This window comes from Rousettus aegyptiacus, unplaced genomic scaffold, assembly GCF_014176215.1.
Source record: "Rousettus aegyptiacus isolate mRouAeg1 unplaced genomic scaffold, mRouAeg1.p scaffold_m13_p_7, whole genome shotgun sequence".
Lineage (NCBI taxonomy): Eukaryota > Metazoa > Chordata > Mammalia > Chiroptera > Pteropodidae > Rousettus > Rousettus aegyptiacus.
Window position 1 is genome coordinate 57285901 of NW_023416310.1, and position 21808 is coordinate 57307708.

The 21808-nt window shown below is 42.1% G+C and overlaps 1 protein-coding gene across 3 annotated transcripts in view; it reads right to left on the minus strand.

Moving 5' to 3' along the window:
* REEP1 (receptor accessory protein 1) overlaps positions 1–21808 on the minus strand; it is a 110178-nt gene that overhangs the window by 75323 nt on the left and 13047 nt on the right. The window contains exon 1 of one of the 3 annotated variants that reach the window (XM_036223961.1): positions 5840–5941. The exons of 1 other annotated variant lie outside the window; for it this stretch is intronic. The gene's annotated coding sequence lies outside the window, so the exon portion shown is untranslated. Of the gene's footprint in view, positions 1–1521; positions 1759–5839; positions 5942–21808 lie in introns of those variants that run through there. One more of the 3 variants, XM_036223960.1, reaches the window with a different exon arrangement.

Genomic DNA, 21808 nt, shown 5'->3' on the forward strand with positions numbered 1-21808 from the left:
ACTGTTTACACAAATGAAGCTCTCTCAACCCAAGCTGATCTCAGCAGAACAGAAACAAGCCACATCCTTCTTTCCCCCTCAGCATGTGTTTCCACTGACCTCTCACAGTCTTTCTTTTCCCAGATGTTTCAGGCCTCTACACTTCTCTGCAGAGTTGAGACAATTAATATATACAAAATTCTTCCTAGGGTAACCCGTTCTCACAAACATCTCATTAGCTTATTTGCTCACTTGATCTACACCACAGCCCTCTGAGATAACTTGGGTTACTTCCCCAGTCAACAAATGAGAAACAGGTTCAGAGTGTTCCAGAATCTGCCAAAGGCTTTTCCACTATCCAACAAGGTTCAAACCCAGGCCTCCTGCCCCCAAGTCCATAAGAATTCTCCAGCCCATACTGCCTCTCTTAGCACACAGAGGGGGTTTTATTGCTTGTTTAGAGCTGTGTGTAATCCGTGTGGCAAAAATCTCACTTTAAATTGAATTACGGAAATATTCCCAACCCAACTTTTATGCTTTTGCACAAAATGGAACATTCTACAAATTTGCAATTCATGCTGTTAAGCTTTAAACTCTGCAACCCAACTCACTCAAACCTTACTCAACTATCAGTCTGAATATGTTTTTTAAATCTAAATTAAAGAGATTTCTATTCTTAAGATATCCAGAGGCTGAGCACTGGCATCAGCCTGAGTTTGGATCCAGTTCCATCACTGGACTAGCTGTGGGACTGTGGGTGCATACTTGAGTGCACAGACCAAAAACACCTTTCAAAAGCTACTATGCAGGTTAAACAAAGAGACTAGTGGTAAAAATTTTAAATCCCAGAGATACTGTAGATGAATGACAAATATTAATTCCCTTCCCTTTTACAGAAATAGTAACTTCAATGTCAACTTTTTAACCACAAAATATTTTTCATTCAATCATTAAATATTTGTTGAGCACCTACTGTGTGCCCTCGGTGATTAGAAACACAGTCGACAAATAGATAATTATACAAATACTTGATTAATTACGACCACTATCTTGAGTCCTACTGAGTGTGTTTTGAAGGAGAGAGGATTCCTTTACCATGACTGCCCTGTGGCTGCCCATCTTTCAGCCCATGCCCCCTCTCAGAGTCTGTGAGCCAGAGACCCCACCCTCAGCCTGAGGATTCCCTGGCAAATGGTTATGGTTTTCCCCTGATAGACTTCCTCTAAAGTCCCCTACAAGGAATATATTTGGTAAGAGGAAAGGACCAGTCCATTAAAGAGGGGGAAGGGCAATAAGTGTGATAGGCTCTTTGAGCTGGACTTGTGGAGGGTGGCACTTATATAGCATCTGTGAAGCACCTGTGGAGTTTCCTGGGGACTAGTGTTCTCAGCTCATGCTCCTCCTGGCTCTCACATGGCAGGTGCTGGTGTCATCCTGCCCACCCAGCTTGGAGGTCTGCACAAAGTATAGGTATCTGTCTGGGGGAGAGTATCTCAGGGCTCTAGGGAAGGTGAGGGAAACAGGACATTTACTGATGCTCACCAGGTGCCATACCAGGCGCTGATCCCCACATCAATCAGGTGAAGTAATGACTATTATCCTCTTTTCACACAGGAGGGACCTAGAACTTAAGGAGGTTACATTCATTTATTCAAAACAGATATTATTCAGTACCTGCTATGTGCCAAAATATAAGTCCAACATAAGATCACAAACCTGCTAAATGGGTGAGCTGGATTCCAACAGTCTGCCTGACTTCTCACCGCTTACTCTCCCCAATCCAATGTGATACCTCTAGAAGGTCAGAGATTCTATCCTCAGGGTTATCACAAAGTAGTTGGGGTGCAGGTGTATCAGAACAAGATAGGTAGTAGGGCAAAGCTGTGTGTACTAAGTATTGTGGTAAAAGCCTATGATGATGAGCCCTAGTGCCTCCTCCATTAGACTAGGAGCTCTCTAAGGGTGGGGACTGGGCCTTCCCCATCTCAGCATCTCCAGTGTAAGGTGCAGAGTGGGTGAGACAGACAACAACATGGATGAACTACAATGCATTATGCTAAGTGAGAGAAGCCAGACTGAAAAGGGCACATGCTGCATGACTCCATTTATATGACATTCTTTTGAAAAAACCAAAACTATAGAAATAGAAAACAGATGAGTTTCCAAAGGATGAGGGTGGGGAGAGAAGATGACTACAAAAGGGCATGGGGGAAATTTTCAACATGATGGAACTGTTCCATATTTATACTGATAGTGGTTATATGATTATGCATTTATCAAAGCTCACAAAATACTCAAAGGGTAAATTTCACTGTATATAAATTATACCCAAATTTTTAAAGTGGAGGAAAAAAGAATGAACAAATACAAGCAGAAGTAGATTTACAGTTAAATTAATGGAGTTCAAGCTTCAGAGTTCCTCAATTGCATGGGCCCCAGAGGGGGTCCCAGCGATGCGTTCATCAAATTTTATATGACCTTTTCTGAAAAGCTCCCTCTCTCCATTGTAAATGCTTTGGGCCCCATGAAACTTAGGTCCACCCCTGAACACAGCACAAGAACAAATCAAGAAAGGAAGAATGGTAGGCTCCCAAGGAGCTGGACTCGCATGGGTCCCTAGGGACAGGCAAAGCCCCATTCCAGCAGACAGGTAAGGAAGACAGTCCACAGGGAGGAACCAGCGTGGACCACAGCACAGAGCCTCTCCAGGGTTTCTGATGACCACACAGGCACGTACACTGTGTGGTCCAAACACATGTGCCATGGTGTGATCTTCTCACTGCGCCAAGCCACTCTAGGCAGGGAGAAGAGCTGTGACCTAATGCAATATGAAAATTTTAGATGGTGGTAAGCTGGTGTAATAAGCATTTATCATCCTTCTGGCTCCCTGCATAGCAATGACCCCCACAGTCTTATGCAGGGAAGTTTTCACATATGTATCTGAAGCTGAAACTGGTGGATGCTCACTTTTCCAGCTTTTCTCGCAGCTGGAATATGGGCCTGTGGCAGACATACTGGCCCACGTATAAACCTAGGTCCTTCCAACCCTCTCACTCAGCTATCCTGAGGCTGCATTCCTCATGCTTGCAGTCCTATGATACCATGTAAATGAATACTGCCAAATTAGGCTGGTCTCATACATTGAGTTACAGATTTCCTGAAGGTTAAAATCAGCCAAGTTAAGAGTGGAATGTAGCTGAGATTTAAAAATGGTTCTGTCTCAAAGAGATCTTTGCACACCCATGTACATGGCAGCATTATTCACAATAGCCAAGATGGAAACAACTCAAGTGTCCATTGACAAATGTATACACAAAATGTGTGTGTGTGTGTGTGTGCGCGTATGTATTTCAGCCTTATAAAGGAACTAAATCCTAACACCTGCTAAAACATAGATGAACCTTAGGACATTATGTTAAGTGAAATGAGCTAGTCACAAAAAGACAAACATTGTATGATGCCACTTACATGAGTGGACTACCCTAGATAAGGCTACTACTTATCCAGATACTACTCTAGAGAAGTCATGTTCATAGACATAGGAGGCGGAAGGGTGGTTGCCAGGGTTGGGGTGGGGGGAGAGTGGAGGGAAACAGGGTATACGTAATCTTTAGAAAATTTTCATCTTGCAAAGTTAAAAATTAAAACTCTATACCCATTAAACATAATTTTTGTACACTTGAAACCTATATCATTTTATTAACCAATGTCACTGCAATAAATTTGATCAAAAACAAGTTATGTCTTTTCTATTTCATGGTACAATGCTCTTTATTTCATTTACTGAAATTTTCAAACAAAATCAAATTTACCAATTTTAGAAAATATTGTAAACCCATCTCATTATAGAGCATATAATCATAAAATGAGTGAAAATTAACAAGCAATGCAAATATGTATTTTTAAATGGTTCTGTTATAGAGAAAATGCTGTATATTATGTTCTATGCAGAAGTTACACTATAAATATGTTCCTGCTATTGACATTTTATATGCCTATTTTTTTATACTTTGATTTGTCCCAGAAAAAAATCTGAGGTGGCTTGGTTATAAATAATCATGTGGCTCGTAAGAAATTACGATTTCAGAGCCCTGAGCTTGCCAGCAGAAAGGCTCAGGGCAGCTAACACAATCACTGTTGTCATCTCACCAGAAGAGCAGGATGGAGCTAGAGGAAGGCAAACAGTGTCCAGACCTGACTCACCTACCTGCCAAGGAAGAACAAAGATTATTTGAAACAGGGATGTTTGGCTCGTGCTCATAATGCCCTACTGATTAGATCACAAAAGAGAGAGAAAAGAAAGCAAGTTGGAAAACGGCCAGGTTCTTTCAGTGAGCGAAACTTAAATTTTGAGAGGAGAATTTGCAGCATGTTTCTTAATTATGAGGTAGTTAGATTTGAGGGACAGTTAGGGCACAAACACAGCTGACGGCTGTTAAAGAAGCTTCTAGCTGGAAATTCTCCTGAAGCTCACTCCAGAACTGGCCAGCCTGGGGAAGCACGGAGCAACGTGCAGCAGCCCCACAGGGAGATCTTGCCCTGCACGTGATGCAAGGAAGCCCTCCGGGCTACATAAGCTGCGACTCCAGGGGCCTCTGCAACCAGGTGCAAACAGGCCCTGGGTGAGGAAGGCGGACCCCAGTTTGAGTAATACCTGTTTATTTTTGATGCTTAGAAAGGTAACTCGATACTGTTCCAAAAGGTGTGGTGGAATACTGCTTGAAAGTTAATAAATTGAATATAACAGTTTGTTTTGTTTAGAAGATAAAGATATCCCTCTCAACCACCACAGAATGAGAACTACTCTTTAACAACTGCACCATCTACTTTTGTGGACCTGAAGAAAATGTATAACTAGGTCACCAAGGAGAAGAGAAAATCTCAAGATAGAATAACAAAAAGAACTGACTTTGAGGATGAGGATATAAGAAATTTTGTTTGATTCAGAATGAAAACAATTCTTTCCATTTGTGAGCCCCCTGTGGCCAGGATCTCAGGGTGGACATAAGAAAGGGAACATCCTATTCAAGTACGTCTTGTTATCTAGGGAACCAACACCAAGAGGAAAGCTTTACAGTTAGGAAAAAAGCATCACATGATAACTGGTACCAATTACTAAATGCTTGCAGTATGTTGGGCACCGTTTTGGGCACTTTACATGCATTTGCATGTACAAAAACTCTATGAAGTAGGCATGATTTAGGCATCATTTCATAGACTGGAAATAAGGATCAGAGAACTTATGTTGTTGGGCTAAGGCCACACAGCAAGTCCATGGCAGGCTGGATAAGAATATGAGATTTCAAAGCCTCGATGCTAAATCAGTGATGTCCCCACTTTTTTGATCAAACACAATCAGTAAACTATTTTGATCACCCATTATCTGTATTACCATGAATCCTCAACTTTGCTGAGGAAATATTTTTAAGTCATCACGAGTACTGTTTATTTAAAATGAGATCGTCTAATACATAAGCCCACTTACCAAGGCTCACGCAGACTATAACACAGCTTGGGTTTTGCTGAAATGAAAGAGTGAGGAACTGTCAATACCACTGCATAGTGCAATACCCCTTCTCCCTTAGGCTCTCCCATAGGGAGTGTGTACCACGCACCCACATGACACGTGGACCCAGTACCTATTTCCAGGCTGGGCACTGTGCTACAAACCACCTATTTGATCTCCTTCTATACCCACAAAACCCAGTGACTTTCCCTGTCCACAAAGCAGCTTAGCATCTGTGAACGGGGGACATGTACTGGAGAGATGGCCTCTTGAACCCTAAGCTGAACACCTAAGGACAACCTCAAGGCCTTGGAGTTCAGGGACCTCAGTGCTGGTCAGTGCTGCACCACTCACCATATAAGGGTCTTTGGACAAGTATCCAGGAGACTTGCTGGTTTTATCTCCTCTGCACAAAGAGGTGTCCCCACAGGTGCTGGTGGGATGGTCAAATGGAATGATATACCAAAAAAAAAAAAAAAAGTACTTTGAAAACAGAAATGCTGCACAGATCTGTGAAATTATTTCCCTATGTTGAAAGTTCCCAGCAGAAGACCATGAACTGTAATGTCCCCACCACCAGGAAGGGTGACTCAGGAGCCATCGTGGGAGTTATCAGACCAATCCTAGGGTAGGGCTGAGTCGAGTGCTTGTGTCTATGAGACCCAGGAATGCCCCATGGCTGGGAGACCAGGAAAGCCACTGCCTGCAAGGGAGCTTCTCCCTGGGGATGGGGGCAGGGAAGAGAACACAGCCATTTCCAATGCGGAAGTCTTTCAGAGGCATGGTGAGAGGCACCACTGGCTCAGCGGAATCGCAAAAAGTGTCCTACTCCCTGATCTGCTCCTTGGTCCTGGGTTGTGACATCAGGGAACTGCCTTTTTCCAGAAGGTCCTGAGGGGGTCTCTGATGACACCTTAGGTCAAGCCTGGGTCCTTCTCAAATTAAAGAGAGTAAATGACTGAAAGTTCACCCCACTCCCACGGCCTATGTGTGTTTGACCCAAGATAGCCTTAATATAAATGGTATAGTTTGGCCAAAACTTCAGCACCTATAGGATCTTACCTCCCACAGCTACCCCAACTGGTCTGTGGAGAAATGCTTGGACTGAGGCATCTCTGGAGATACACACACACATGCACACACACGCATGCACACACGGACACATACCCTTGAGGTATAAGTAAAGCAACCAGCAGTCTCCCACACTTTAGTGTAGCTAGTTCTACAGCTCCTTTACCAAGGCAGCAGGTAGAGAAAGCAAATTGGTTGGTTGGTTAGTTGGTTCCTTGGTTAGATGGCTGGTTGTTTGGGGAGTGGTGGAATTCAAAGAATGGGAGGAGTCTGGAGCACAGGGCTCTGGGCAAAGGTGCCTGGCCTGAGAGGAGATGCATATCAGCCAGGGCCCAAGGTGACATCTCTGGGCCTCTGAGCAGTGAAGGGAGGCCATAGCACAGGGAAAGGGCTCCCAACTGGGGGTCGGGAGCACTGGTTCCAGGCTCAGCTCTGACCCAACTGGTGGGGTGATCTTGGGCCATCATCACCCCATCGCCACCCCTGCCCTGAGCTCAGTGGTCTCATTTTTTTCATTCAGAAACTACCAACCTACTGACCTGGCATATTGCACTGACCTGGTAGAGTAGGTGTCCGGCACTGTTCTACTGCTGGTAAGCCAGCAGTGAACAGGTGGGGAGATCCCCTGTTGACTTCTGGGGTACCCCCTCCCCTGGCTCAGACATTCTTTCATCCCATGACTTCAGTCTCCCCCAGGTCCAGCCCTGGCCTCTGCTCTGCTGCTTGTGCTTTGTGGACACTGCCGAGCATGAGTGGTCCCACCCCTACACTCTGCGTCCTGAGGTAGTGTGAGGATGTGAGCAAACACCCACATGGTGGTGGCAAGCAAAGCAAGCAAAACCGTTACAAGGCCACTGGGGACATGGACAGTCACCCCTCACTGTGGCATATCCCTGGAAATTGCAGCAGAAGAAGAGTGGTCAAAGAGTGATCTTTTTTTTTTTTTTTTTTTTTTTTTTTTTTTTTTTTTTTTTGCTGTATCCCTTTGTCACCAGCAGATGGGAATCATGGGTCAGCAAGGCAGAGTGCTGACACAACTTTCCTTTGGATGGGTGAAAAACAAAGAATAGACGAACTGAAAAACAGGAAAATACAGGTGTGTTTTAATCTCTATGCATATACAGACAAGCAAGCAATGAAGCAAAGCCAGGATGATACAAAATTCCACGACTCGAAAGACTTCCATGGCTCCCTACTGTCCAAAGGAAAACATCCAAACTACTTACCTTTGCACTAAGAGCTTCCACCCTCTAGACACAGCCCTCCTCATCAGCTTCCTGTGCCCTCCACTAATTTCTGTGCATATCTCATATGTTTCTGACACTATGCTCTGCCATCATTGTTTGTCTGAAATACTCTTCTCCAAGCTGTCTGCCAAAATCCTATACACAATTCTAATGCACTGGATTAGAAACCTTGGCACTAGACATTTGGGGCCAGATAATTCTTTGTGTGTGTGGCTGTCCTGAGCACTGCATGATGTTCAGCAGCATCCCTGGGCTCTACCCACAAGATGCCAAGAGCAATTGCTCCATCCCAGGTGTGACAATCAGAAATGTCTCCAGACATTGCCAAATGTACCATGGGGGCAAAATCACCACTGGTTGAGAACCACTGATCTAGACCCAGATTCAGTGTTACTCTCTTCATGAAACCTTTCCCTGAACTTCTTAGAAGGAAGGTTATATATGTTCGCCTTCCACACACTGCAATATTCTATTAGCATTTAACACACCCTCCTTTCATTTTGATTTATATGTGGATATATCACCCCCGTCTCAGTAGGCCATAAGTTCCTTGAGAGCAAAAGATCAGGTTTTTGTCATCTTATACAAGCCACAGTGCCATCCAAAGTATACACTCAATACATATTGGCCTAGTGAAACTCAACCACTGGGTTTAATTTGTTTCCTGTTAACATAAATGTAATGTGTTTCTGTTATTCATTTATGTTTATTGCTGAAAAATTTTTTTAATATAGTAGTTTCTCCTTATCTGCAAGGGAGATGTTTTGAGACACCCAGTGGACGCCTGAAACCGTGGATGGCACCGAACCCTATACATACTATGTTTTTCTCTATACACACATACATACACATCTTTTCACTTAAAGAAAGCATTTTACAGCTTCTTTTTGCCATATCCAAATTGCCAGTATTAGTACTCTTGCCCTTTGCGGCCATTACTAAGTAAAATAAAGGTTATTTGAATACAGACACTGTGATACTGCAACATTAGCATATACGGCACAGATACACTGGACAAAGAAATGATTCGCAGCCTGGGTACGACTGAGCGGAATGCCACAATTGCATCATACTACTCAGAATGGCGTGCAATTTTAAACTTATTGTTTGTTTCTGGAATTTTCCATTTAAAATTTTCAGACTGCTGTTAACTACAGGTAACTAAAACCACAGAAGGTGAAACTATGAATAAGAGGTTACTATATAGAAAAGAATAAAACAAAATCGAAATCATCCACAATCCAACCACCCAGCAATAGCAGTAGTAAAAATACTGTGATCCTGGATATCCCTCCAATACTGGTATATCAGTAAAATACTTATATATGTCTCTCCATTCTTTTTCTATGCATGGAGAGTCTAGAGCAAGTGTCTAAAGCATATACTGTAGCTCAGAGTCAGAATGTCATGGCCACAAGGGACCCTGAAGACCATCTGGTCCACCCCCAGCATCCACCATCCAAACATCTCCTTTAGGATGCTACTGACTTTTTTGGAACCCCTGCACACACAGGAACTCGCTGTCCAAAGCAATCTGGTCTACCCTGGACCACTCGAAGGAGCTCACTCTTTTACTGACCTGAAATCTGTTATCTGGGAACTTCCATTCCTTGGTCCAGTCCAAATGCTATCTTATAAGTCGAAGTGGTCTGCTCACTCTTTCCCACTAACAACTCTTCTTCCCTCTGAGAATTTCTTTTCTACTGCTAGGGTGGGCCTCAGCAGCCAGGTTCATACTACACGAGCTTTCTTGACCCCACACAGTCGGGTTCTATCTCCCAGAGATTGGGACTGGGGCTGAGAAACTTGGATTAAACAGATATATCCTCAGGAGTGTAGACTGCCACTGTGGGTGCCCATGTTTGGCCCTACACATAAGTAGAAGACTGGTAAGAGAGTAGGAGAGAGCAACAGACACATGTTGTGTGTACACACACACACACACACACACACACACACACACACACACAAAATAGATGAGGCTAGAGAAGCAGAGATGTGAGACCAGGGTCTGGGGGCAGGGAGAGAAAGTGAGAACAGCAGGCTTCCCAAAAGTTTCCCAGCCTAAATTCTAGCATCCCATGGAATCTAGCTGTAAGTCCCTGCCTCGTTACAATGAAGAATTCTCCTTTGGCTCATGTGAAGTCCAGCTGGTTTTATCTATCCTGGTTCGTGCAACAAAAACAAAAAAGAGAAGAGGCCTTGACTAAGATGCAGCCCTTCTGACCTCTGATGACCGATGCCCGAAAGCTCGGGTCCCCTTAGCCTTCTCCTCCAACCTGAACTCATATCCACTGGGGCTGACCAAGGCTTCTCCAATGGTAGATACAATTTGAGGCCCTCTGTACCTCAGTACCACCAACAAGCCAAATTTATGATGGTACCAAAAGGTTAGGATCTAATTCCTGAGCTGAGACAGCCAGAAATCCATTTGCGCTATACTGAGGAGTAAATAAGATGACCACCACAAGTGTATATGTGTATAAGAATTCACAATAACCCCAACTAAACACAAGCACCCATGCTGAGGGTCTAATGCCAAAGAAGCTGGGAGCTGTCCAACTTCTCAATCTGCATTCCTTCTGAAGCCAGCATAAGTGCTACTCAGAGCAGATCCCGGCACAGCAAAATCTACCACAGGCTTTCCTAGGGGCCACAGCCCTACCTTCCCCAGGAGCAGAGCCAGGGGTAGCACAACGCCCTGAACACTGAGAAGGGCAGGGGCTCTGGAGCAGACAGATATAGATTCTCATTTCTACCACTGACTGACTTTATGACTTTAAGTTATTTAACTTCTCAAAGTTTCAGTTTCTTCATTTACGAAAAATAAGGAATAACAGTTCTTATTTTAAGGACTAAATGAAATAAGGGAGTAAACAGTATTTAAAACGAAAGAGTTTTTAATACTCACCAGGTATTAGTTTCCCATCCCCCATCTTGTTCATATCAAATATCTTAATATTTCAATTTGCTGTGACAGTATAACATGAATTTTAAAACATATTGAGATCATCCTCACTATATTCAATCAACTGGAAAATAAGAACTTGATTCAAGATCATTTTATTTTCCAAGTGCCCCTCAATGGCACCAATTCCAGAAGTATGTTAGTAAAAATAGGCAATACTGGCACAGTATACTTAATACTTCAACAGATGTACATAGCCAAGAGACTGTAAGCGCGGTTTCCAGGCAGTTCTCATCCTCTACCAGGCAAATGACTGACTCTTGGAGCTGACATTTGATCCTGGGCTTAACCGGTCAGGAGTCCCATGCAGATGAATGCACAGTAGTGATGATCTCCCTGCACCATGACAGCAACAATTGCTTCATCCACACTCTGTTTTCCTTTAATTCCCATTAGGCTTTATAAAGCCAGATGCTCTTCTCAAAGCTTTAATTCCTCATTAATGGATGTTTGGCTAATGGAGTACAGCTTCTCTCTCACTCTCTGCTTCAGATAGCTGTGCAGTCTCTCGAGAAAGCTCCCTAGGTCCCTGGACTCCTGCTGGAAAAGGGCAGCTGTGCTGATAGTGCTGGCCCTCGTCACGGAAGCCCAAGCTACCAGCCCCAACATCAACAGGCTTTTTCTCTACTCCCTGGTCATCAGTACTATCTTATTTGCTTCCATCTTCTTTAAGAATTTACAAACCAAATTGCCAAAAAAAATTGCACATGGGAGTAGAGACTGGTACGATCTTTCTGGGATATGAGCTGCCATTAATTCTCAAATCTTATCAGTGTTGCTACTCTCTGACCTAGTAATTGTATTCTTGGGAATCCATCCAAAAGAAATCATCAGAGACAAACAAAGATGAAGGCACAAATGCATTCCATGGCTTTTTTATTACATAAAAAAAAACAACAAATAAAGAACCAAAAATTTTTAAAAATTACTATACAATTAAAAAAAGTCACTAAAATTCTATTTAGAAATCTTTTGGACATAAAAATATTAACATATTAATGTTAATGGAAAAGAAAGATACACAATAACTTCAAACATATAAAATTCTTATGTTCAAAAATTTTAAGAATGAATCTCTGGGTAATGGAATTATGACTGTTTTTTATTTTCTTCTTTATCTTTCTTTTCTACCCCTCTTATTGCCCATAGTAGCAGTTAATCCTTTATCCATCACTGTCATGATATAAAGGTGAGTGGAACAGTTCTAGACATTACCAAGTTCAGGTCTGGCTGAACAGCACACAAGCAGACCATCATACCCACGATTATGCTCTGTGATCCAAGACCAGGCTTCTAAATCAGCAGTGTCTCCAGGAGGAGATGGTCCAACAGGTCTTGAAAGATGAGCAGGGAGTTAGCAGATTAGGGAGGAAGGAGAGGCTGGAGAAGCATTCCAGGAAAGGGAAAACAGCATGAGTACACCTGTTATCACTCCGGTGTCCATCCAAAGGCTGAGGGCAGGAGGGAAAAACTAAAGAGAAAAGTGGCAAGGCTGGTGACTGAGAATAGGAAGTATGAAGAACTCTACCTCCTAGCACAGTGCTTGGCACATAGAAGGTATGTGTTGAATATGAATGAATGAATGAACAAATGAATGGCTCAGGGTAGAAAGAGGTTAGAGAAGCAGTTTACAACCAAGACTATGAAAAGAACTAGTGAGTTGAAGGTCCATCTCTAAGGAAGGTAGGTAAAGATCCATTCAAACATATGTGGACTCCCAGGACTTATAAATATTTCAATATAACGAAGGAACAATTCCTGTAAAAACATTAGCAACAAAGCCCTAGATTTTATAGCAAAGAAAGATGGACATATGCAAATTAACCACAGCACTACCAAGATAAAAGACGAGTCTACTCTGGCTAAAAGGAACACAGATGCCACTGTGATACCCTTCTTTCCCCTCCAAGCCAAGAACTCGTCCTTCAGGCCTGGATGCCCAAACTCTCGTTATTTCATTTATAATCACAGACTCTCAGGGTAGGCAGAACAACTTTAAAGGCTAAACCCACCTCCCTAAAGAAAAAAGAATTTCATCGGTCTCCTCTGTGCCAACAAGCTCCTCGGCAACAAGAGTTTTTAACAATTAATGTACACATGGTCCCAGAAACAGCCACATCATTGCTAGAGTCCTCTATTAGGAAGTTCATTATGAAAGAAAACGAAAATCGTTTCTTCCTCACAGATCACACTACTAAAGATGAAAGCAGCACACCCAGGAACAGAGTTTGGCACAGCCATGCTGCCATTCCTCTCTTATAAGGACACCCGCATCTCCACCCCACCCCCAGGGTATGTACCAAGAACCCTGCCTTTGTCCATGATTTGACCAACGTTGCGCGCCCAAGTTGGGCCACTCAGGTTTTCCCTTGGGAATTTAAAATCAGGACTGAGAGGTCTGCAGGCGGCTTAAAATGAAGACTGTAAACTTGCAGTTATGGGAGACAGTCACATCTGGCCAAACACTCATTGAAACAGAAAGGAATGTCTGCAGAGACAGAAAGAACAGAAAGCAGTAGAGACAATGACAACGTTAGATGCTAAGGCAGGCAGAGGTGCTATATGAGGGCAAAGTCGAGTCTATTTTTTTAACTTATCATTGTTACCTGGCACATGGTTACACTGGCACATGGTTAGGAGTTGAACAGATAGTGGTTCAAGGCAGAGAGAGAGAGAGAGAGAGAGAGAGAGAGAGAGAGAGAGAGAGAGAGAGAAAGAGGAGGGACGGGGAGAGAGAAGGAGAGAGGGAGGGAAGGAGAGACTGACTCCCAGAGAGAAGCTGTCTGGATTCTGACCACTGTTCAGCTCCTGGTTTCAGTCCTTCATGAGGTCCAGGTGGACTCTCTGACCTCGCATTCCAGGAGCTACTCCAGTATCCTTCCCATAAATGTCTCTTGAGTAAGCTGATCTAGAGCCGGTTTGCTACTTGCAACCAAAGGAGTCTCACAGAGACACCTCAAGACTTCCCAGGCCCTCTGCCCACTTCCTTCCTCAAAGCACTCCTTAAGCTCTGTGTGCACCTCTCAGGTGAGCCCCAGTGTCCTCCACATCAGCCCACTGCTCTCCCCGTTGGACTCCAGCCCCGCATCTCTAACAGCCTGTTGGATATTTCCTCTTGTATCATATGTCCTCTCTCAAAACCTATGTACCTATTTCAGTGGCTCTTAAACTCGAAGGTACATCAGAATGCCCCGGTGGGCTTGTTAAAGCACTGACTGCTAGGCCGACTCCACTGAATATTTGATTCAGTAGGTCTACTGAGGGCCTGGAAATCTGCATTTCTAACCAGTTTCCAGGTGGTGGTACTGCTGCTAGTCCAGGGACCACACTCTGAAGACAATTGCCATATCTCCATTGGCAATGCCACCATCCGCCACTCGTTCAAATTTGTCTCATCTTTCTCTCCCTTTGCACCTGTAACCAGGAGGATCCAAGCTTTGGGTTTTTACTTTGTGGCGACTTTTCTACTCAGCTCTTTCTTATTCCTCTCACAACACTGGCCCTTCTCATTTCGTTCCTACAAGACTGTTTTCCTTCCCTTTACTCTGACCAAAAGTGGTCCACCTTGCACATCAGAGCCAGATTTATCTGCCTGGGGCACAGTTCTTCTCAGGCCACTTCCTGCTCATAACCTCTGGCTATTATGAATAAAGCTGCTATGAACATTTAAGTAAAGTCTTTGTGTGGACATACATGTTTTCATTTCTCTTGGGTAAATATTTAGGAGTGGAATTGCTGTGACAGATTATAAGTATATGTTTAATGTAACTAAGAAACTGCAAAACTGTTTTCTAAAGTAGCTGTACCATTTTGTATTCCCTGCCAGCTCGTAACCTCTCGATGATTCCATACAGAATGTGAATAATTTTCCAGAATCCTGGGCTTGGCTTTCCGTGATCCTGCCATCTGGCCCACACCTGCTGATCCAGCCAAACCCAACATACCAGATGAGTTCTCAGTCTTCACTGTATTCCCTCTTCTGTGAGACTTTTCCTATCCACCAAAGCCTAAAATGCAAAGTCCGCACTTCCCCAAAACACAGAATATACAAAAACAATTAAGACAATCTAGTTCCCTATTTTCCCAACTTTTGCTTGAAAAAGTGTGATCATAAAAAAATATTCCCAGTTTGCTTAAATGGTTACTTAATGTTTATCCATCAAAAAAAAAAAAAAAAGGACAACTGAAGGTTTTTTATGTAAAACTATCTACAGTATCACATTGGCAACATTTTTCCATTCACTGGGGACAAGGAGTGTAACTTTAGCAAGTAAAATAACAAAATGTATGTCCCTCTCCCTTGGTAAGTGTCATCTGATCTATAAACTGGTGGCTGGGAGTTCTCTTAACAGGACTCAAAGAATACTAATAGAAACAGCTATTTATTCTTAACACGTGTTACTTATTTAGAGCCCAGGGTGGAGATGAACAGCGAAATTCTGATCGGGCCTCTCTCAGGGTTGGCTAGCAAGGGCTAAATCAACATTATTGTGTGAAAAGTGATATGATAACATGTTATCAAATATCATTTACTTTATAAAATCCAGCATAAAAAAAAATCTGAAAAACAAAGGCAAAGATTGTACCATTACCTATAGTCACACAAACACACACAAAAACCACAATGAAGTGTCTCACAAATAGAGGCACGGCTCTCACGTTTCATGTATTCATTTATTGTCCATTCATGCCAAAAATGGTTCACTATATACTTACGTTAATTGCGTTCAACTTACAAGAATGGATACAGCCATTAAAAATAATATTTACGAAATGTCTGAAACAGCACAAAACTGTTTATATTATTATATTTAGGGGGAAAATGAAACACAAAATTGTTAGTTTCTGTAATTACGACTAGATTTTTTTTTTCAAATTAAGTTTTTAAGTAGAAAAGTAATAGTAAGATCTCCACAATGTTATTGGTAACTGTAATGGGATGGTGGGAATAATAATTTTATCTTTCTATAGTTATATATTTTCCAATTAATGATGAACTCATTTGAAAATGTATCTTAAAATAAATATAAAAACTAAACAGAGCCCTGGTATTAGGTGTTTCTTGTCATATAGCTCAGAGAAAATCACCTGTTCTTGATATAAATGTGTATCAGATTACTAGAAAAAAAGGAAGACAAATGTAAAGAATGCAAGGATTGAGAAGACCTTTGTTGTCAGCCTGTGCTCACTGATTAAGAATCACTTCGATGCAAGATTCAAAGGCAAAAATGCAAGTGGTAACAACCCTGCTACTCGATTTGACAGGATTAGGAAAAATGAGGGTGGCAAACACATGCAATGTTGAAAAGGCACTTTCAAGTTTGACAGGACACAGATCATATTTTAAGAGTTTGGTGGTAGAGGATTAACACTTCTCCTTAGGTTTCAGAACCTCCCTAGGTCTAATAAGTTCATTGTGACAGCCTGGAAAGGCAGGAATGGAAGAGAACTGGTCTGAAGACCAGAACTGCAGCCTGAACTCTGTCACTCACTAGTGTAGCCCTGGACTACTCAACCTCTCTGCTCTTGTTGTCCACATCTGTAAAACAGGAGGGTCTTGTTAGAGGTTTTAAGTAACAGAAATTGACTCAAGGTGGTGTAAGCAATACAGGGAATTTATGGGGAGGACGCTGGGGTAATACAAGAACCCAAGGGCAGCTGAGCCTTACAAGTGTTTGGAACCAGGAACTGAAGAGTCTTGGGAAAGCCATGCAGCATTTCCGCCACCTCAGTGTTCTCTGAATGTCTCTCACTCTTCCTTCTGTGCTGGCCCACCTTCATGTCTGCTCCTCATGGCAGAACACAGCCTCCACACCTGCTCACTCTTACTCTTTATAGCTTTTGAATAACTGGTGTCTTAGCTCAGGCTACCATAAAAACAAAACAAAACAAAAACAAAGCAAAAAACAAACAAACTACAGAATGGGTAGCTTAAACAACAGAAATTTATTCTCCCACAATTCTAGGGGCTGGAAGTCCAAGATTATGGTGGTGGCATGTCTGGATTCTGGTAAGGATATACAATGGCCACTTCTCTCTGTTTCTTCACATGGAACAGAGAAAAAGAGAAAAACCAAGCTCACATGTTTCTTCTTATAAAGGCACTAATCCCATCAAGGAGACTCCACCCTTGTGACCTAATATAAACTTTGTTATCTCCCAAAGGCCCATATCCAAATACCATCACATTGGGTTAGGGCTTCAATATGTTAATTTTAGAGAACACAATTCAGTCCATAACAACTGCTACCTCTGAATCTCACTTCTGTGTTGCCAGGAGAGATTCCACCAAAAAACCATTAGAACTGATAAATAACTCAGTAGAATAGAAAGATACAAAATTAATACTCAGAAATTAATTCCATGTTATACACCAATAATGAACGATCAGAAAGAAAAATTAAGAAAACAATCCAATTTATAATTGCATCAAAAATAAAATAAAATACATAGGAATAAATTTAACCAAAGAGGTAAAAAACCTTTACTCAGAAAACTATAGGATATTGAAGTAACTGAAAAAGATACAAATAAATGGAAACATAAACTTAATAAAAATATATATATATTGAACATCAACTGTAATAGAAACTTTTTATTGCTTTATTGAAATAGACAATTAGTTTCTCATATTTACAGTGTGCAATTCAATGAGTTTTTTTTTTCATTATAGTTGGCATATATTACTTTCTGTTGTACAGCACAGTGATTGGAGATCTGCATAATACCACTTTCCCTTACATATGTATTATAATATTAGTTTTTATTCATTATGCTATACTTTATATCTCCATAACTATTTTATAACTATCCATTTGTACTTCTTTATCCTTTTGCCCTTTTTCACCTACCTCCCTAACCTTCCTTCTGTCTACTAACCCTCAAAATATTCTCTATATCTATGAGTTTTTCTGTTTTTGTTGTTGTTTTTATTTTATTATTTAGATTCCACATGCACATGAAATCATATAGCATTTGTCTTTCTCTGACTTACTCCACTTAGCACACTACCCTCTAGGTCAATCATGCAATATTTGTTCCATCCCTTACTTTTAGTTTGTGCATATCTTTTAATGAAATGAGTCTCATGTAGGCAGCCTATGTAGGGGTCTTGCTTTCTTATCCATTCAGCTAACCTGTCTTTTGCCTAGAGCATTTAATTCTTTTTCATTTGAAGTACTTGTTGACAGATATGTAGTTATTGTCATCCTTTATTCATATTTTTGATACATATTTTTTTCTTCTTAAAGAAGTCCCTCCAACATTTCCTCTAATACTGCGTTAGTGGTGACAAATTAATTCCTTTTACTTTTTCTTGTCTGGGAAGCTATTTATCTGTCCTTCGACTGTAAATAATAGCTTCCCTGGATAAAGTAATCTTGGCTGTGGATCCTGGGTTTTCATCACTTTGAATATTTTGTGCCAATCACTTCTGTCCTGCAAAATTTCTTTTGAGAAATCAGTTACTAGTCTTATGGGAGCTGCCTTGAAGGTAACTAACTGCTTTTCTCTTGCTGCTTTTAAGATTCTTTGCATTTAACTTCTGGCATTTTAATTATGAGGTATCTTTGGGTTCATCTCTTTTGGGACTGAATGTCATCAGGTGGTATGTATATTTCCTTCATCAGGTTAGGGAAGTTTTCTGTTATTATTTCTTCAAATAGGTTTTCAACTTCTTGCTCTCTTCTTCTTCTGGTACCCCTATGATGTGAATGTTGTTATGCTTGTGTTGTCTCAGAGGCTCCTTAAATTATCTTTTTTTTTTTTTTTTTTTGGATTATTTTTTCTTGTTGCTGTTCTGATTGGGTGTCCTCCATTACTCTATCCTCTATATTGGTGATTCAATCCTCTGCTTCATCCACTCTGTTCATTCTCTCTAATACACTCTTCATCTCAGATATTGTATTCTTCATTTCTGGTTTATCAGTTCCATTTACATTTTTATGTTTTTTATCTCTTTGTTAAAGTTCTCACTGAGTTCATTTACTCTTCCCCTAAGTTTATTGAACATCCTTATAACCAGTGTTTTGAACTCCACATCTGGTAGATTGCTTGACTCCATTTGTCCTGGAACTCTGTTCTGTTCTTTCATGTAGGACATTCTTCTTTGTCTTCCCATTTTGGCTGTCTTTCTGTGTGTTTCTATGTACTAAGCAAAGTTCCTAAGTCTCCCAGTTTTATTAGCATGGCTTTGTGTAGTAGGTGTCCAACAGCACAGTCCTGAGTGGTGTCCAGCTGCAAGCCAAGGTCAGCCCCAGCCTGTGCCCCTCTGGGGCCACCTAGCAAGCAATTTACAGATGGCTGACACCCATGCTGTGCTTATAGCTGCCTTGAAAGGCCACATCAGAGACCAAGGCGAGGTGCCACCAGTGATGGGCTTGAAGCTGCTAAGCAAAGGGCACAGGGCATGCCAACGACACCACTGGATGTGGCCTGGGTAGGGCCACAAGTTGGGAAGGGTAGAGTTTCAGGGAACCCTCTGGGTAAAGCAACCCCTGCTATCCAGTTTTTATGACATCTCAGCTATGGCAGTACCAGTGTCTGCATGCTGGGAGGGCAGAGGGCTCATTAGAGGAACAATGGATCACCAGCACTTCTGCCCAAGAGAAAGCCTCACCTCCAGCCCTCGCCCCAAAGCCTGACAACTCAGCATCCCCCAGTATGTCCCTGGCACACCCTAGGCAGCTAACCTAGCTCTGGAGCTCACAGCAAGTGAGTCCATCACTGTGAAAGTCCAGTCAGTGTTGCAGCCACTTTAAGAGGAACATGGGCACCTGCCCACTGCAGCTGCCATAGCCTCTGTCTGTCTTGCTCAGTCATGTGGGACCAGGCAGCCTTGCATCTCCACCTTCTCCTACCATTTTAGGGTGACTTCTGATTTCTCTCTCTAGTTATAGTGCCTCTGTTCATCCAGACCCCAGGCGACTCTACTTGTTGTCTGCCCCATAGTTTCGTCACAACTCCAGTGTGGTTGCAAGAAGAGATGTACAAAGCCATTACCATCTACTTCATCTTGCCCAGTCTCAAAATTTTTTTTAATTGCAAAACAAACAAACGAACAAACAAAAACTACAGCGTCAATGCCAAATTCTAGATTGAATTATTAAAATGACTATGAGCACTAGAAAGGAGAGAGAGAAATATCCCATGCCTGCACAGGTTCTCTAAGGAGAAATCATGCTAGGTGGCCTCATTTCCTGTTGGGAGGCCAACAGGAGACTATAGGATTTTCAAGGTAATAGGAACTGCACTGGTTTCCTAGGGCTGCTGTAACAAGTACCACAACTTGATGGCTTAAAACAACAGAAATTTATTCTTGCACAGTTCTGGAGGCTTGAAGTTTGAAAGTAGTGTGTAAATAGGGCCATGCTCCTACCAAAGGCTCTAATGGAGAATCCTTCCTTGCCTTCTCCTAGTTTCTAGCAATTTCCAGCAATCCTTAGTGACATCACTCCAAAATGCCTCAATCGTGGCATGATATTTTCCCTGCATGTCACAGTCTGTGTCCAAATTTCTTTCTTCTCATAAAGACCTCAGTTACTGAATTAGAGCCAACCCTAATCCAGTATGAACTCATTCTTACTTGATTACAATTACCAAGACCTTATTCCCAAATAAGGTAACATTCTGAGGTACTAAGTAGACATGAATTTTGGGGGGACACTATTCACCTTGGTGCAGATACTAACTAAATCTCATCCTTAAGTGTTGGTTTGAGAAGCTAACAGCCATAGGATAAATGGCTGTGCTATCCTGCACTGGAAGTGACTCAGTGCACAGCTGTCACTGATATCACCAAGAAGGAGTCCCTGCATCAAGACAAGATGGCACCAGAGGATTTCCAAAATTCCTTCTGATTCTGCACACGTGTGATTCAAAGTCCTGTCAATTATTTCTGTTCTACTGACTTACCAATTCAGTCCCCTCTTTCTACTGCTGACACTCTGGTTTGACCCTTGTGGCCTCAAACCTGACATCCATACACTGCTGTCACTGCTCCCCTTTACCAAAACGTTTACTGGCTCACCCCTGCCTAAAAGCAAAGCTCTGTAATTTGACCTGAAATCTACCTTTCCCACCTGATCTCCCAAGAACTAAATACACTAATTCTCAACTCAAGTCTGTCTTGTCCTTAAAACACAACTAGCACATCTCACCCTTACACCCAACCTCATACCACCCGGAACCTGCCTCCCTCCCTGCAGAAGGGAATCCAAACTACATCTAGAAGACCATTTACTCCTCTTTTATGCAGCCAGTCCAGCCCACACTACTTCAAAATTTCCATGAGTTTTACTGCTTGCAGAAACACTGGACCCTTACTCTCTCACTGCTTCCCTCTCTTAATGATCCTTTCACAGAGGCAGGGGACACAGCAACTCCCATGCAAAGAAAGCAAAACCCGTGAAATAAGGCAGATCAGACGGCTCTAACATTTAAGAGCTAGGCAAGTTCTTTAACCTTTCTAAACCTCAGACTACTCATCTGTAGAATGGAAACCATACTACCTACCACACAGGGTTACTGTCAAGATTAAATGAAATAATGTATACAAACTGGTGATGTGACAACTCACATAGAACTTAGATATTTCTGAATAAAATACTTATTGGTATTATGGTAAAATGGATATAAGTTTTGGCTTCAGCTTGGGGGAACAAGGCACAGATCTTTGTCCCTCCAGCACCTAGCAGCACAGTGTCAGTGACTACTCAGAGTGAGAGATGCTAGTACAGGTAGGACCCCAGTGAGCATTTAGCTACCCCTACTTTGTTTTATGAATGGAGAGACTGGGACCCAGGCATAGCAACTGATTCATCCAAGCTCACAGAACTGTCAAGCAGCAGAACCATGAATGAATTGGGCCATAACTATTTCCTACATCACATGATGAAACCGGTTTGGGCCTTAGTTATCTCATTAATAAAACAGAAATACTAATGCCCACCTCCCCAGATTGCTGTGGAAATACTGCATCAGGCCGGTGACAGAAATGACCAGGTGTAAGATGAGAAATGATACCCTAGCAGCCTGCAG